Here is a 19283-nt window from a genome sequence, read left to right as displayed (position 1 = left end):
AGGCTGCTCTTACTCTACAATGGGATTCTTTCAACGCTCGAGACAAAGCTAGAATATAGTCGGTCATCTCCGCAGTCATATGATGGAAATTTATAACTTTAATTGCATTCCGTTTCCAAAGTGTTTTCAAGGGTCTACCATAAACAATTTCAGCTGGGCTCAGTCTAGATTTCCCTACGGGCGTGACTCATCTGAAATAAAGCAATTGGCAGTAATTTAATCCAACCAAGTCCAGTTTCCGCCTTTAACTTAGCTAATTTAGTTTTAGTTTTCTGATTTGCCCTTTCTACAAGTCCAGCAGCCTGTGGTCGATAGGCACAGTGTAATTGCTGCTGGATCCCCAGCAGTTCACAAAATTCTTTATTAATTTATCCAATAAAATGTGGACAATTATCTGGACTAAGTCGAATAGGGATCCCGAATCTAGGGACAATTTCTCTCATTAACACCTTGACAACAGTAGCCGCTTTGTTATCAAGAGTTAGATAAGCTTTGATCCACCGGCTGAATACATCGACTATGACAAGTACATATTTATAACCCTGGCACCTTTCTAATTTGATATAGTCCATCTGCAATGTCTCAAACTGACCCATAGACAATGGTGTTTTTCCCTCTTCACATCCTATTCTTTTCCCTGGATTGTATTTCTGGCAGACCAGGCAATTACTGCTTATCTTCTGAGCTAAAGTTTGTATTTTTGGCTGCCACCAAGTAGCCAATAGAGTGTCTCCTACTGCCCTTGCACCACAATGGGTTGCATAGTGTATGAACTCTATAACCCATACTGCCAATGTATCTGTCATGCAAATCTGCCCTGCTGGAGTGGTCCATAGTCCAGTCATGCAATCCAGTATACGCCCAAGCTGTCTCCATCATTCTTTATCACTTTCAGTAGCCTCCTCCTGTAATTGAACAATTTCTTGGATGGTTGGCATCAGTCTTTCCGAGTGGGACTTGTTAGTTAAACTTTCAGTCTGCCTCATCATTTTGGGCACCACCATCTTACGTTCCCATGATAATTTCTTGGCTACTAAATTGGCATTACGATTCTCAATATCCACTGGAGTCTGTCCTTTAGTGTGGGCGCTACATTTCATAACATAAATTTGTCTGGGCAGCATTGAGGCCTTTAATAAACCTGTCACCAATTCTTTATTTGAAATTTGGATTTGTGCAAAAGTTAGAAATCCCCTATTTTTCCATAATAGTCCAAAAACACGCACCACTCCAAATGCATACCGAGAATCAGTGTAAAGGGCATCTCTCACTAATGCAGATTTTCAGTGACTGGCTTCGACATTCAAGCTTGAGGGCACTCGCTTGACAAACTTCGAGCTGGATCGACCGTCAATGATGAAACCGCGAGCCGGATCGACCGTCTGCACACACACACACACACACAAACACATTGCAAAGGCAGGGGCCAGGGAAAGTGGGAAAATTCACACGCGCGATGTACAGGAAGGTAAAAGATGGCTGGCACAAGTACAGTAAGTTCTTTAGAGAGTGTGGAGTGGGGGGGGGGAGATAAGGGGAGAGAGGGGGAGAGAAGGGGAGAGAAGGGTTGAGGAGGGGGGTGGGGGAGAAGAAGTGGCGACAATTTTAAGAATCCAGACAACTTTTAATAAAGCTTAGCGGGCATTAAACAATACCGGTCGGTTTATTTACCTTTTTTTGCTCAACAAGCTTTATCTTCAACTACCTTCGATTATCTTCGATTGCCTTCAATGACCTACGATAGCATTACGACCTACATCGACTAAACCTACGAGTAAAAAAATATCGATTTTTCAGTGGCCTTTTTTTTACTCGCGGGCATTTTTCAGCATGTTGAATAAAATGCCGTGATCTAGTTGAAGCCTCGAGTATTCCGGGGACTACTCTCGAGGAGAGTTACAAAGACCTCCTCGGACATCGTGTCGACCATGCTGCGAGTATGAGTCGAGGGCAAACTGTTCTAAACTCGCGAATTAGGTCGCCGCAGTGAGACAGGCCCTTAAATATTTACCCTTAGATTTTCCCTAATAATACAAGCCCGGATTAAAGCGAATATTTCAGCTTGCTGTGCTGAATAAGGTCACTCAAAGGCAGCTGCTTCTACAATCTCTGCTTCCTGATTAGTAATTGCATACCCAGACAATCTCTCACCCCACAGTCCAATGGATGCACTCATAGAAACAGAAAAATAGAAAATAGGTGCAGGAGGAGGCCATTCGAGCCAGCACCGCCATTCATTGTGATCATGGTTGATCGTCCCCTATCAATAATCCGTGCCTGCCTTCTCCCCATATCCCTTGACTCCACTAGCCCCTAGAGCTCTATCTAACTCTCTTTAATCCATCCAGTGACTTGACCTCCATTGCCCTTTGTGGAAAGGAATTCCATAAATTCACAACTCTCTGGGTGAAAAACGTTTTTCTCACCTTAGTCTTAAATGACCTCTCCTTTATTCTAAGACTGTGGCCCCTGGTTCTGGACTTGCCCCACATTGGGAACATTTTTCCTGCATCTAGCTTGGCCAGTCCTTTTATAATTGTATATGCTTCTATAAGATACCCCCTCATCCTTCTAAACTCCAGTGAATACAAGCCTAGTATTTTCAATCTTTCCTCATATGACAGTCCCGCCATTCCAGGAATCAATCTCGTGAACCTACGCTGCACTGCCTCAATCACAAGGATGTCCTTCCTCAAATTAGGAGACCAAAACTGTACACAATACTCCAGATGTGGTTTCACCAGAGCCCTATACAACTGCAGAAGAACCTCTTTACTCCTATACTGAAATCCTCTTGTTATGAAGGCCAACATTCCATTAGCTTTCTTCACTGCCTGCTGTACCTGTAAGCCAAATTTCCGTGACCGGTATACAAGGACACCCAGGTCTCGCTGCACCTCCCCCTTACCTAACCTAACCCCATTGAGCTAATAATCTGCCCCCTTGTTTTTGCCGCCAAAGTGGATACCCTCACATGTATCTATATTATACTGCATCTGCCACGCTTCTGCCCACTCACTCAACCTATCCAGGTCACCCTGCAACGTCCTAACATCCTCTTCACAGTTCACACTGCCACCCAGCTTTGTGTCATCCACAAACTTGCCAGTGTTGCTCGTAATTCCCTCTTCCAAATCATTTATATATATGGTAAACAGTTGCGGCCGCAAAACCGAGCCTTGCGGCACTCCACTCGCCACTGCCTGCCATTCTGAAAAGGACCCGTTCACTCCTACTCTATGCTTCCGGTCTGCCAACCAATTTTATATCCATGTCAACACCCTACCCCCAAACCATGTGCTCTAATTTTAATGACCAGTCTCCCATGCAGGAACTTATCAAAGGCTTTCTGAAAGTCTAGATACACTACATTCACTGGCACCCCTTCATCCATTTCACTGGTCACATCCTTAAAATATTCCCGAAGATTAGTCAAGCATGATTTCCCTTTCATAAATCCATGTTGACTTGGACTAATGCTTTTACTGCTATCTAAATGCCCCATTATTACCTCTTTAATAATTGACTCCAGCAGCTTTCCCACCACCGAAGTCAGGCTAACTGACCTGTAATTCCTTGTTTTCTCTCTCGCTCCTTTCTTGAAAAGTGAGATAACATCAGTTATCCTCCAATCCACAGGAACTGATCCTGAATCTATTGAACATTGGAAAATGATCACCAATGCGTCCACTATTTCCAGAGCCACCTCCCTGAGGAACCTGGGATGCAGACCATCAGGCCCAGGGGATTTATTATCCTTCAGTCCCACTAGCCTACCCAATACTATTTCTCACCTAATGAAAATATATTTCAGTTCCTCTACCCCCTTAGATACTCTGTCCTCCAGTACATCAGGGATATTGTTTGTGTCTTCCTTAGTGAAGATAGATCCAAAGTACCTATTCAACTCTTCTGCCATTTCCTTGTTGCCCATAATAATTTCACCCGTGTCTGCCTTCAAGGGACCCACATTTGACTTTGCTATTCTTTTTCCCTTAACATATCTAAAGAAGCTTTTACTGTCCTTCTTTATATTCCTGGCCAGCTTCCCGTCGTACTTCATCTTTTCAGCCCGTATTGCCCGTTTTGTTTCCTTCTGTTGTCCTATGAAAGTTTCCCAATCCTCTGGCTTCCGGCTACTCTTTGCTGTGTTATACATCTTTTCTTTTAGTTTTATTCTATCCCTCACTTCTCTTGTCAGCCATGGTTGCCTCCTACTCCCCTTAGAATCTTTCTTCCTTTTTGGAATAAAATGATCCTTCGACTTCCGGATTATGCCCAGAAATTCCAGCCATTGCTGTTCCACCGTCATTCCTGCTAGGATCCCTTTCCAGTCTACCTTGGCCAGCCCTCCTCTCATGCCTTCATAGTCCCCTTTGTTCAACTGCATCACTGACACTTCCGATTTAGCCTTCTCCTTCCCAAATTACAGATTAAAACTAATCATATTATGATCACTACCTCCAAGCGGTTCATTTACCTCGAGTTCTCTTATCATATCTGGTTTATTGGACAACACTAAATCCAGAATTGCCTTTTCTCTGGTCGGCTCCATTACAAGCTGCTCTAAGAATCCATCCCGTCCACATATAATGTGATGTCAGAGTCCTCTATATGTGCGTCCCTTAAGTCCTCTCTTACAGATGTTTCCTCCTCTATGGCAAATAGAGAGTAATTTCCAGCTTCTGATTGCTCTTCTGGGGGTGAAACAAGAAAAGAGGCTTGGTTAATCAATGTACAATGTCTAAATTGCAGTTTTGGGTTGTTCAAAAGATAGATCTCACACTTATTTTGGCAAGCCATTGTTAAGTGCTGGGTCTGAAGCTGCCCCAACAATGCCGCTACTGAATGTGAGCTATATACTACATTCTCCTGCTGGAGGGTCAAATGAGCAGCTGATTGTAAACTATTGTAAATTGCTGTCAAAATTTGAGTGCAAAGTGAATGTCCCCTGGCTACAGGATCTAATTTAGAAGAGTAATAATCAACTAGTCTATGTCGATCCCCATGTTTTTGAGTCAGAACTGAAGTTGCACATTTGGATAATATAGTGCTGTAGAGCTAAAAGGTCGGTTGTACAATGGTTTTTTCAAATCCGGAGCTTGCACCAGTGATCTTTTTAAGTTTTCAAAGGCCTCTAGCGCTTTCTTGGTTAATTTAAATTCACTCTCCTTGCTTGTATAGTGTGTTAGCTCCTTGGTTTCCAGAGCTAAGTTAGGGATCCAAGGTCGACAATAATTTTACTTCGGAGTCACGTGAGTGACTACGTGAAGAACCCGCTCAGTGCGCAGGCGCGGCATTACGCCAGCAGTGCAACAGCGGCTGCCACGAGAGTTAGGCACTCCCGTTACAGGATGAACCGGACCGTCAGGTGAGTACCCTGAGGTCGGGTTTTCTTTTACAGGTGAGCCTTTTTCTGCTTGTGTTTTTTACAGGCAGAGAAAAAGGCTCTGGAACAAAACTGTCCCCCGTTTTCCCGTTGGGGAGGGGGGCAGCAACAGGCGGTAGGAGCGTTACCCGGTGTTCCGTAATTCCCCGACACCGTGCCGAGGCCAGCCCGCTAGTACCTGAAGCAGCGGGCTGGACGCATAGCCACTCGAGAGGCATCCGGCAGGTGTTCCCGATGTCGGACGGGACGTCTCTCCACCCGCACGGGGGGAGAGAGAGCCGACTGAGCCGCTGGAGCGGCTCACGGAGCAGGTGCCTGCGAGACGCGCTGCTTGAGGGGCGCTCTCGCTACTACAAGGCACAAAAGCTCCAGAAGAACCTGTCCCCCGCTCAACTCCAGCGGAGGAGCATTCCATTGCAGGGGGGGCAGCAACAGGCGGTAGGAACAATTACCGGTCGCTCCGCTATCCCCATCACCGCACCGAGCCCAATCCCGCTAGTGCCTGAACTGCGGGCTGGTTGTCTAGCCATCCGAACAGGCATCCGGCCGGTGGCGTCCGATTCGTCGGACGGGGACATGTCTCCACCTAAATGGAGGAGAGACAGCCGCCTGAGCTGCATCCAACAGCAATTGGAGCAGCTCCAGCGAGATGCGCAGAAAGAGCGCTCTCGCGGAGGGAGGTCAGGCACCCCCTCCACAGTGCTTCATGCACTGCCCTCTGCTCCCTCATTACTGGAGGCTAGCATTGGTGACCAGGGCTGGGCTGGTCTGGAACAGGGGCAGGCGGATGAATTTGGGAGTATGCCAGGGGTGCAGGAACATGAAGCGCTGTTGGGTGTGATGGACCGCTTGTAGCAACCCCACGGGCTGGAGCACCGCTGGAACCAAGAATGGCGGCCAGCATCAACCATTACTGGAAAAGGTGCTCGCTGAGGTGCTGAACCAACACAGCACCAGAAAACGGTGAGGCCCTCAAAGTAAAAAGTGTCAACAGCCAAATCTGGGGGCATGTGGGTCACACATCCAGACCCAAGAACTCAAGCTACAGCGGATCCTAAGGCTCCTGACGTCAGCCATCACAGCCTTTGCTCGTTCCGTGGAGACCACGGAGATGGATACCTGCCAGCAGGATGTGCTGGCATTAATGTGTACCACACAATTTAAGATCAACAATTTCCGGAGGGAAACATAAGACCTGCCCTCAATCCCAAATTTGCTGGCTTGTGTAAAGCCCCAGCTGCGGAGACGGACGCGCTGCTATTTGGGAAAGATTTCAATAAAAAACTGAAGGAGATGCAGGAAGCATCAAAAACCTTCGGCCTAATGAGGGCAGGCCCCGGGACGAGCAAACCAAGACCTCCGATACCCAAGCGGCAGCACCCCACGGCATCCACCAGTCGACGTCCGCAATATGGGACTGGTGAACGCTTGGGGTCCGCACATTATCCCCAAAGATCTTTTAGATCAGGGCCCGCAGCGGACCCTCTGGAAAATGCGCCTCCCCCCAACATCGCCAGCACGTCAGAACAAAATCTTCAGGAAAATGAAGAAACAGAATCGCCAATAACCATGGAGGTAGGTGGGTCTGGTCCCTACCAGCATATAGAGAATAAGGGTGCTTTATTAACAGGGGGGAGATTACACTTGTTTAAAGAAGCATGGGGTATGGTCACGATTGACAAGTATATACTCAGCAACATTACAGGATATAAAATACAATTCATGTCAGAAAAAACGCCGCCAGTTCAACAATGGCCCCAAAGGGTATTTCTCCCTCCGTCAAAGAGAAACGTGAGGGACAAGCTGAACTGGTGAGACTTATCACAAAGGGGGTCATCGAAAAGACCAAACATGAACCTTTGGAATTTGTATCGAATATATTCACTAAAACCAAAAAAGATGGTGTCTGTCGCATCATCATTGACTTAACATCACTAAACAAATTTGTTAAGTATATACATTTCAAAATGGAGACATATGTTACTGCCAAACAACTGAATTCCAAAGGACACTTCATGGCAAGCATTTATCTTAAAGATGCTTACTATCTAGTACCCATATACAAGGATCATCGCAGATACCTAAAATTTATCTGGATGGTACAAAGCATTGCCCTATGGGCGAACTTCAGCCCAAGATTATTCACCAAAATATTGAACCCAGCCATGGCAATACTAAGAAAACAAAAACATATTGTCATGGCATATCTGGAGGATATTCTCATAGTAGGGAAAACGATGGAATTGGCTGTGGCAGCAGTATCAGCTACAAAACAGCTCCTCGAAACTCTGGGGTTCGTCCTACATCCAGATAAATCTAAGTTGAAGCCATCCACTATCATGGACTACCTGGGCTTCACAATTAACTCAGTCCATATGACTGTTACCTTGCCAAAGGCAAAAATGGTTGAATTAGCACAATCATGCAACAAATTAATGGTCAACGAGCGACCAACTATTCGACAAGTAGCAAGAGTAATTGGGGAAATGGTAGCAGCATTTCCGGCTACACAATTCGGACCTTTGCACTATCAAAAAATTTACAGAGAGCAAAGGTACGGGCAATAAAACGACATACAGGTCACTATGATCGTGTCATGAACTTACCCACTGAAGCAATATCAGAGCTACAGTGGTGGGCAGAAAACGTTTGGCATAGTTTCAGCCCTATCTTTATCACTAACCCTACTTTAGTTATTCAAACAGATGCCAGTGCTCAAGGCTGGGGAGCGACTAACTCCATATCCAGCACAAGTGGTAGATGGACTAAACTAGAGTCATCATTACTACTTACACTGGGCATTAACTATCTAGAGATGTTGGGCGCCTTTTATGGTTTAAAAGCATATTTATCTAATATGCAGCACTTGCATGTTCGGTTACAAATTGATAAATACTACGGTGATGGCTTATATTAACCATATGGGTGGCATAAAATCATTATCATGCGACAAATTGGTCAACATGATTTGGCAATGGTATGTCGAAAGACATATTTGGCTATCAGCTACTTACCTACCAGGTAAGCTAAACACCCATGCCATGAGAAAATTAAACGCCTGGGTTGCAAGTTTGAACAGACCTTACCTGGAACTGGGATTGTCCAAACAAACCATCACCACCATGTCGGCATCCCTTCGAACATCCACCAAGAGGCAGTACTTAACCAGCATCAAAAAAGGGAGAAGTACTGCCAGGAAACATGGACAACATACGCAACAGCTACAGCCACCAACATACTGGAGTTCCTGGCCATCTACACCACGATGTAGGGATCAGCTACAGTGCCATCAACACAGCGCAGAGTGCTCTTTCTGCTTATCTCAAACCAGCGGCAGGACAACAGGCGATGGGATCCCATCCACTGGTGGTAAAACTGATGAAGGGCATTTACAATATCAAGCCCTAAGCTCAGGTATACCCATATTTGGGATATCAGTGTGGTCCTGACATATCTCAGGGAATGGCCACCAGCCAGATCCCCCGGCCTCGAGCAAGCTACACTAAAGACGCTCATGTTGATGGCACTTGTATCCGCTCAGAGGGTCCAGTCACTACACCTATTGCGACTGGACAACATGATCACAGCTCCAGACCAGCACTGTCGTTATCCAGCGACTGGTCAAACAGAGCAGACCAGGAACACCTAATCCAGTCGTGGCTTACCCACCAGAACCACGGTTATGTGCCATGACCCACCTACTATCCTACATAGACACAACCAGAATATTCGAGGGAGATGAAAAGCCTTCTGGGTCAGTCACAAAAACCTTATGGTGGGGTACGAGCCAAACCATTGCGAGATGGCTCAAGCAGGTGCTAGAAACTGCTGGGATAAACACTAACATGTACAAATTTTATTCCACCAGGGCAGCATCCATGTCGACGGCTAAAGAATGGACATGCCTATAGACCACATCCTGGCTACAGCAGGATGGTGGGAAGGGAAAAGACCGTTCAGAAATTTTATAATAAGCCGTTGGCAAAACCTGATTTATTTGCAGTAAAGATTTACGAACTGCAAATATTTAATTTAAGCCCAGAGGAGCAACTTAATTCTTTGTTGTTATTGTTTAAAAAATACCATTGTGTTTTTCTACAAATAGACTCATTGGTTCATTACGATAACACTTCCTCCCTCAAGAACTTCGGCAGTGAGTGAAATGAAACTGTTACACGGTTTGAAATCACAGAGCTTTGAAATCTTCACGTAGTCACTCACGTGACTCCGAAGTAAAATAGTAAGATTAAACGAGAACTTACCAGTTTGAAGTTTGATCTGTATTTTATGAGGAGTTACGATGATGGATTACGTGCCCTCCGCTCCCACCCTCATTATATGGATCAAACTAATAAATTGATGTCTCCTTATCTTTACTATGTTTACTTCAAAATAACTGTGTCTATCTGTGATTACACACCGCTGCTTGGAAGTATGCCGCGCCTGCGCACTGAGCGGGTTCTTCACGTAATCCCTCATCGTAACTCCTCATAAAATACAGATCAAACTTCAAACGGGTAAGTTCTCGTTTAATCTTACTATTGGCCATGCCAAGCCATTGCCTCATTTGTTTGGTTCTTTTGGAACTGGGAATTCGCAGATGGGTTCAAGTCTGCTTTTCTCGAGACTACTTTCAGTTGGCAAAATTATGACCCCTAAAAATGTCACTTTCTCCTGGGCCATAAGTACTTTTAATTGGGAGAATACGTATCCTAAATTAGCTAGATGGTTTAGTAGTTGTGCAGTATCTTTCCAATTACTGGATTCGTTTTGGCTGGACACTAATAAATCATCGACATACTGCACTAATGTTGAATTAATTTTGAATTTTAAAGTACACAATTGTTCTTGTAGACACCTGGGAAATAAAGTAGGTGAATTGATAAATCGTTGAGGCAATCTGTGAAAGCAAACAAATATTGGCTGTCTTTGTGAAGAGGCGAGAAAAGAATGCATGTTGCAAGTCGACTATTGAAAAGATTTTTGCTTCAGCCGGTGTTTGGGCTAGCCTATGGGCAGGGTTTGGCACTAGGGCATGGAGCAGTTCCACAACAGAGTTGATTTCTCTCAGATCTTGCACAAGTCTATATTGGCCCTCCTTTCCGGCTTTGGAACTGCAAGAATAGGGGTGTTGCAAATCGATTGGCATTTCACCAGTTTTCCATGTTCCAGCAATCCCCAAATTAATTTTTCATTGCTGCTGACGGCCTGTAATTTTAGTGGATATTGTTGTATTGAGGAAGTATTTCCTCAAACTTGGTCTCTGAGGGACTGGCTTTAGGGCAGCTATTTCTCAATGATATCGATCTAAATATTCCAGAACCCTAATTTCTCCTAATCCGTAATTTGCTGGTATTCTGGGGATCCATGATTCAGGGTCAGATTTTGACACTTTTCTAATTACATATTCAGTCTTTGGTTATACTGCAGACTGACTCCTGCTTTTCTATATCCCTCCAGTGATATCTTACTGCCCGAGCCATTTGACTGGCGCTATTTTCTGTCTGGTCGATGTTATTGGTTTTAATGGATTCAGCTACATTAGTGGGAAGACAATTCAATAAGATGGCACAGTATTGTGGGGAATTTGCTCTGTTTCGATAATTTAAGTCACCCGATTGATCCATATATAATTCGGAGAATCGTTCTAAGAATTCATCTTCTCCCTCTCCCTTTTTTGATCCTTCATCCAAGATTTTGGCCAAATCAATTGGTTTCTGAAGGTATTCACAAGGGCCATTAAAACAACCTCTTCTCTGACTATTGTCTGCTATTATATTTCCTAGAGCTTCATGCGTCGGATGTCCTAGAATTGTTAAGAATCTGGTGTGTTCGGTTGGGGTAATTATTTGCTGGATCACTGACCATAAATCTTGCAAGTCTGTGAGATATACGCCCATTGTAGTTTTTAGATGACCCACAAAGGAAGCAGGTGATTTTCTACGATCGGGTATTTGACTTAAAATGGTCATCATCTTATTGGGCTTCGATGGGGTATAAACTCTTATTGTACGGGGATTATTTGCACCCACTGCATTGGCCAGATCAACGGAAGGATTAGGCATTTCCCTGACAGGGAACTGTCTATGAATTGCTTGTTTTTTAGTTTTTGTACTTTCTGCCATATCAAGATCAATCTCGGTATCTTCAATTGTTGTCTCACCCCCAGATGTACCTTCCCCTTCACTAGGGGGTTCACGGTACCTTCTAAATGACTCCCTTTCCTCACTCGATACTCGTCAAACTCGTCTAGGTTTAAGCTCGCTAGAATACCCTGGTTCCTGTACCCTTCCTCTACCTTATTTGTCCTAAACTACTTGAGTTTTCTTATTTGTTTTGCTTCTAGTACCGTGAACTCTTGGACTATTTATTATTAATGGAGCGGTCGGGGTTAAGGAATCCTGTGCTGCTGAATCTGATTGTCTATTCCGTTCACAAGCAACACAATGCGTATTTGAAGTGCGGGGAATGCAAGAAGAATATGGTGGTGGCAGTGGATTTCTAATTTTAATACTTTCCCAATCTTCTAAGTACTCATCATCGTCCTCCTCAAAACTAACGTCAACCGTTGGGTCCTCATTACCGAGACCTACTGGTGTCAGTTTCCTTTTGGAAGATTTCCTTCTCCCCTGCTCTCTAATACATTCATGCTCCTCTTTCAAGATGCCTGGAGGTCAGTAGTCTTCAGTATCCTCCAATTCTATTCCACGCTTCAGAGTTGCTTCCTTCCAACTTCCATTCTTTCAGCTTCTCTACAGCTTCAGTTCCTCATAATAATTTTTCCACAATCCAATTAACTCCTTTGCCTCCACACTATCGCTACATAATTTGCTCAATGTACTTCACTCCCTTCAATGTCCCAACGCCTGCCTCGGGCCATAATTCATCCCCTAATTCGTTATTAAATACCCCAGAAAGGTTTCTCAATTGTTCAGCTCTTTGGGGAAATTCGCTGCATATTAATTGCAACGGACTTTCGGAATTGGCAGTCATATTTTGTTCCACGTGATTTTGATTCCCCATGTTTTTAGACAATGGAAGCAACTCCTAAGCCACTCACACCTTCTTAACATTTCATACCTCCCCCTCAATCTCCGAAGTTATCAAGCTCGCTCCCGAACAATGGCCACAGGCTCTGGAGCACCAGCAGTATCGCACTTCTCTCAACACAATTGCACAATCAATCCTTTCAATCTAATAGGTAAACACAAATGCTGGAGAAACTCAGCGGGTGCAACAGCATCTATTGAGCGAAGGAAATAGGCAACGTTTCGGGCTGAAACCCTTCTTCAGACTGATGGGGGGTGGGGGGGCTGGGGAGAAGAAAGGAAAAAGGAGGAGGAGGAGCCCGAGAGCTGAGGAGGACTGGGAAGGGGAGGAGACAGCAAGGGCTAACAGAATTGTGAGAATTCAATGTTCTTGCCACCAGGATGCAGACTCCCCAAGCGGAATATGAGGTGCTGTTCCTCCAATTTCCAGTGGTGCTCACTCTAGCCATGGAGGAGGCCCAGGACAGAGAGGTCGGATACGGAATGGGAGGGGGAGTTGAAGTGCTGAGCCACCGGGAGGTCAGGTTGATTAAAGCGGACCGAGCGGAGGTGTTCGGCGAAACGATCGCCAAGCCTACGTTTGGTCTCACCGATGTAGATCAACTGACATCTAGAGCAGCGGATGCAATAGATGAGGTTGGAGGAGATGTAGGTCCCAGTTCTTCTACTGTCTCCCTCAAATCCACACCTTTTCAACTCCTACAATTTTAACAATCCTCAATCATCCAAAGATTGAGGTGCTCCAGGGAACAATCAAACGCGGTCATACACAATCAAACAAGTTCCTGCAGCCCATTTCCTATACCCAGAGCAACCTTAATACAGACACATGCAAATGAGCTCCAAACATGGAAGTAAAATTGTACACAGACAAGAAATAATACTACTTGTTATTATCATACACAGCCACACTCCTATATAAACCACAAGCATTCATCTAATCCTGCATTTGTTAACTGTACAGTTCCAAAAACAAATCACGGTATATTTTAATCCCTCCTCATGGTGTGCTTGACCAACGGAACAATCGCTCCCCGACACAGCGATCGGAAGGATACGAACCCCTGGCCGAACAATCACGAGTCGGACTCTGATTATAAAACCAGTCCCAACCAAACTATATCCTTATACAGTCGATTCAAACTACTATTACAACAGTGTATCTAACATTCAAATTTTAAATCAAAGGCAATTGACAATAAACACAATGCAACTACGGCAGTCTTAAATGCACTTTAAACTACTATTTTGAAGTTTTATTATACACAGATTATTCGGGGAAAAAATATGTACTCTTTAAATTGACCAGCACCTCAATGTGAGGTTCTGGATATTGGCAAATTTGAATCGAAAAATGTTCAGTTCGTTCTTCTCTAACTAATAATTTTTTAGTACGTAAATTCGACGTACGCAATTTCGAATAAAATTTTTTATATGAAAACGTTGGGGATATGGAATCCTCAGATTGATTAAAGTATTTTCGACCAATTTATACTCTAATCACTGAGTTCCCGATACCTTTACGAGACTCCTACCCCGTATTTTAAGAGATCCAGATACTCTCACACAGGCGGGGACTCTAACCCACATAGGCTCACATTATCAAAAAGGATCTTCCTTTCTACCTACTTGGTATCGGGTGTCAGCGCGTAATCTCTTCACGCTGGCAGTCGATGCCAATTATTAGAGCACCTATCCAATCTGCGCTCCCAGCAACGGCGCAGTGCTTTGCCTCTTAGCACTGTTTAAACCCAGTTTTGTTTTCCAACATCCAGTCTGGGCAGAGCCTTTAACCCAGTTTATTGAACGGTTGGTCTTAGCAGTAGTTTGAGTTTTACGGGCTTTAACCCAAAGGAGAGGGACTTTAACCCAACCCTAAGAAAGGGGTCTCTAACCCCAAAGGCAAGAATGCTCCCAATGCTAGCTAGACTATCTGTTCTACGATCTCGTTGGGACCTTTGCCCAAGTGCGCGAATGATCGATCTGCTCTGACTAGCGAGGTGGGGAATACCGATGCAAAAAACGCACTGTGGGGACAATTTCTCCTCTCGCGATCTGGATCAGTTCAACACCCTCGATCACAAACTTGTGTTTGGGGGTCCGTTGATATTCCGGACGAGTCCCTAAAGTAAATATGCTCCTAAAGCTTACCCCCCTTCTAGTTCAGTAAAAACACTGAGTCAAGCACTGGAACAACTAAACTTTATTTTTGAATGAACAACAAATCCCCCTATACGATAGCTAAACCACTGTGGGTTTGATCCTTTGCCTGGCCAAGCCCTTCAGCCTCATGCAAGCAGACACTACCAAAAGGTCATACAGTCCCAAGCACCCTCCCAGAAGATCGACATGGATCCAAATGGGGGCTACCTTTTATAGGTCAACAAACCCTGAAGGGGCCAAACTACATAGGGATGGTTCCCCTGATGAACCAATTACACATATCAATCACATTAAAGTATTATTGACAGTCCCCCAACCCAATTACAAAGAATCCCAAACAATGTTTCTCCAGAAGCTTCTGGAAGGAAATCAGCTTAACTGAATAATGCAACATTTACCCTGGCAGTACAAACAATTCAGCCAGGGCTTCACACTTCGGCCAATCGCCAAACAGCAGGGCAACTGCCTTGCAACAATATTTACATTATTTACAATCCCTTTGCAGTAATCCAATCAAACCCATGCATTTATAACACCTTGAAGTTTCTTTGCAGGGTCCTCATACATACTATCAATAGAGAGGACATCTGGTTCTTTCCCCATCCTGTATATCAATCTAGGGCTCAGACTGGCCGGCACCACCAACAGCCTGTAATTTTCCACAGACAAAGGTTAAGCAAATCTTACAAATGCAGGGATCCTCAATTTTATAATGTCTTCAATTTGGTCAATATTAACAGACATAGGTTTATGGTGAGAGGGTAAAGATTTAATAGGAACCTGAGGGCAACCTTTTCATTCCGAGGATGGTGGATATATGGAATGAACTGCCAGAGGAGGTAGTTGAGGCAGATATTATAACAGCATTGGGGTCAAGGAAAGAGTGTTCACGTCGCGGCCCTGTTTCCACCAATCTTTCCACCACCATGCACAAGAAGCAAAAGAAGCACAAGACAGACACCATTGTATGCAGATGCTGAGAAGTGTGTTCAGCTCTGGCCGAACAACTTCTAATCTTGTGTATGGACTTGATAAGAAGAAGATAACAGCATTTAAAAGATACTTGGACAGGTCTGAAGTAGGGCCTCGACCCAAAACGTCTCCTATTCCTTTTCTCCAGCGTCTGTCTGACCCGTTGAGTTACTCCAGCTTTTTGTGTCCATTTTGGACAGGTACATGGATAGGTTAGAGGAAATATTAGCAAAATGCAAACAAATGGGACTAACTTAGATGGACATCTTGGTTGGCATGGATGAGTTAAGCACATTAAGTGAACAAAAGTTTACCTGGTTGTGAGCAGGAAGGAAATGCTTTTGCTGGTTTACACCAAAGATAGACAAAAAATGCTGGAGTAACTCAATGGGACAGGCAGCATCTCTGGAGTGACGGAATACATGATGTTTCGGGTCGAGACCCTTCTTCAGACTGAGAGTCAGGAGTAAGGGAGCCGAGAGATATGTAAGGGTAAGATGTGAAAATGACAGCTCAAAGCAGACGATGATAAGGAAATATAAAATGGTTCATTGGTAGCTGAGGGAAACGTGCCAAAAGCATATAATCAATAAAATCAATCAGAATAATAGTGAAACTAATTGGAGAACTAGGGTGGCGGAGGAATGGAAAGAGAGTGAAAGCAAGGGTTACTTGAAGTTAGAGAAATCAATATTCATACCACTGGGTTGTAAGCTGCCCAAGCGAAATATGAGGTGCTGTTCCTGCAATTTGTGGTGGGCCTTGCTCTGACGGTGGAGGAGGCCCAGCACAGAAGGGTCAATATTGGAATGGGAGGAGAAGTTAAAGTGTTTAGCAACCGGGAGATCGCGTCGGCCTAGGCGGACTGAGCAGAAGTGTTTTCAACCTACGTGTACATGGTCGTGTCATGGGCCTATTCCACTTAGGTGAATTTTTTAGGCGACTAGTTTATCGCCACATGTTCGCCGGTGGTCGCCTGGAGTAGTCCCCTCAGTCGCGCAAAAAGTTGTAGCGTCTTTCTGTTTGTCGTTAAATTTTCAACGTTAAAATTTTTTGGCGGCAGTGGGTTTGACGCCAATGAGTGTAGCTTACTTTCTCCTGACGTAGGTGCTGTCGTAGGTTGTCGCCAGGATGATGTAGATTGTCACCGGTTTTTTGCCGGCAGTTGCCTAAAAAAACACCAAGTGGAACAGGCCCGTAAGTGACTGTGATAGTTGATGAGTAATGTTTCTCAATGTCTGCTATTTAAGTATTTAATTAAATGCAAAATCAGCAGAACTCGGGCTGACTACTCGATCTCCTTGACACGGAAGAAAATGATGGACTTCTTTCAGTTGTTTATTGATGGGCAGACTAAATAATACATTGTCAGTAGCCAAAATAAATAATGTATGATGAAAGCCCTGAACTGAATGTGAAAGCTGATGCCTACTGGAACTGTTAACTTGGCAAGAATATTTCAATGCATTCCTTCAATACTTTGCCTTAATTTAGTATCGGCATTTAGTCTCTGTTAATTCGAATAGTACTTGATACAGGAACAGAAGTCATTTACAGATTATGAATGCCATGCACGTCAATATTAATTTATCCATCCAGAGGAATTTTCACATCCCATGACAGCAGCAAATTATTTCCTTTAATAGTTCTTATCTTACATGTTTATCCTTTATGGACTCAGCATCTAAATGGTAATTTGTGGGAATAGATTTTCAACTTGTGCTCCATGTTCAGACATCAGTCTGAAGAAGGGTCTCGACCTGAAACGTCGCCACATTCCTTCTATCCAGAGATGCTGCCTGCCCCACTGAGATACTGCAACATTTTGTGTCTATCTTCAATTGAAACCAGCATCTGCAGTTCCTTCCTACACTCCATGTTTATAGGTGGCTTTGCAGATTGTCTACTACCTGATGTTTATTACTGGGTTTATGTCCTCCCCTTCCGATGGTTCTCAACTTCCCCTAGCTAACAATGATCTATTCTACATTCCCCATGACCCTCGTCCCCTTTATCTCTCGCTTTCACACCTTATCCTGCCATATCTCTCGATTCCCTCTCCCCTCTCCTCTGACTCTCAGTCTGAAGAAGGATCTGGACCCGAAACGTCACCCATTCCTTCTCCCCAGAGATGCTGCCTGTCCCATTGAGTCACTCCAGCATTTTGCGTCTATCTTTATGTCCTCAGAATCACACACACCTGATTCTTCCATTGTGGTTGAGAGTCCAAACGTTCACAAACACGAAGGTCAGCTTCAATTTGCTTCAAGAATGATCACAGCAATGGAGGAACGCAAGTTGTGTAAGTTTGAAACTGCCTCTCAATATGGGCATGACACATGGGCATGGATATCCCCTTCATTGAAAGTATAAAACAAAATGAAGGAAAAACAAACCTTAGATTCACCTGGATTGTTTTACCACAGATGAGAACTTGGTTATAATGAGAGATCGGAGAATTAGCTTCTACATTCCAGAGCATTTAAGTTGTATAGAGATCGAGCCGGAAATACGCGATTCACAAAGAAAACATCTACTGGATGAGACTAGATGGGACAAATAGTCAAGTTCAAGGTCAAGTGAGTTTATTGTCATGTGTCCCTGTATTGGACAATGAAATTCTTGCTTTGCTTAAGCACACAGAAAATAGTAGGCATTTACTACAAAACAGATAAATGTTTCTCTGCTGCATGGCTTCCTCATTGTAATTCCGCCTAATGGCCTCCATTGATGAAATGAAATAGTAAAACTAACTACTGAGGATTAGAATCATAGTCATACAACTTACGGACGAACATGTCCATGTCCTCAAGCACCCATCTAAACCCACCTTCAAGAGTCAAGTCAAGAGTGTTTTATTGTCATATGTCCCAAAAAGAACAGAACAATCTTACTTGCTGCAGCACAACAGAAATGTAAATATCAGAGCTTATTTGAGGTTGTAGTGTTTAAGGGTTATGGGGAACAAGCAGGAACCGGATACTGACATTAGATCATCAGCCATGATCATTTTGAATGGTGGCTCTGGCTCAAAGGGCCAAATGGCCTACTCCTGCACCTATTTTTCTATGTTTCTATGTAACTCACACTTACAGCACAAATACAGCAACTTCAGTAGTCAAGAGTTAAGAGTCTTTTATTGTCATACTACACTAAGTGGTACCCGTTGGGTCCCAGCTTCACACGGGAGGGCTGGTCCCCCAACGTAATATTCCACCTCTCCACCAATTCCAATATACACTCACACACATACAGACTCACACACACACACTCACACACATACACTCACTCACACACACACACATACACACATACACTCACACATACACACACACTTATTCACTCACACACTCACTCATACACTCACACACTTACACACTCACTCACTTGCACACATACTCACACTCACACAGACTCACACACTCACACATACACTCACACACATATACTCACACACACATACTCACATACACATATACACACACACATACACTCCCACACAAACACTCACACACACATACACACACATAAACTCATACACACACTCACTCACACACACACACTCACTCACACACACACATACACTCACACACACACACACACACACACATACACTCACACACACTCACACACACACATGCACTCACACACACACACACACATCCACATACACTCACAAACACATACACTCACACACACAGACTCACACA

This window comes from Amblyraja radiata, chromosome 3 (genome assembly GCF_010909765.2).
Source record: "Amblyraja radiata isolate CabotCenter1 chromosome 3, sAmbRad1.1.pri, whole genome shotgun sequence".
NCBI lineage: Eukaryota > Metazoa > Chordata > Chondrichthyes > Rajiformes > Rajidae > Amblyraja > Amblyraja radiata.
This window is presented reverse-complemented; position numbering follows the sequence as displayed.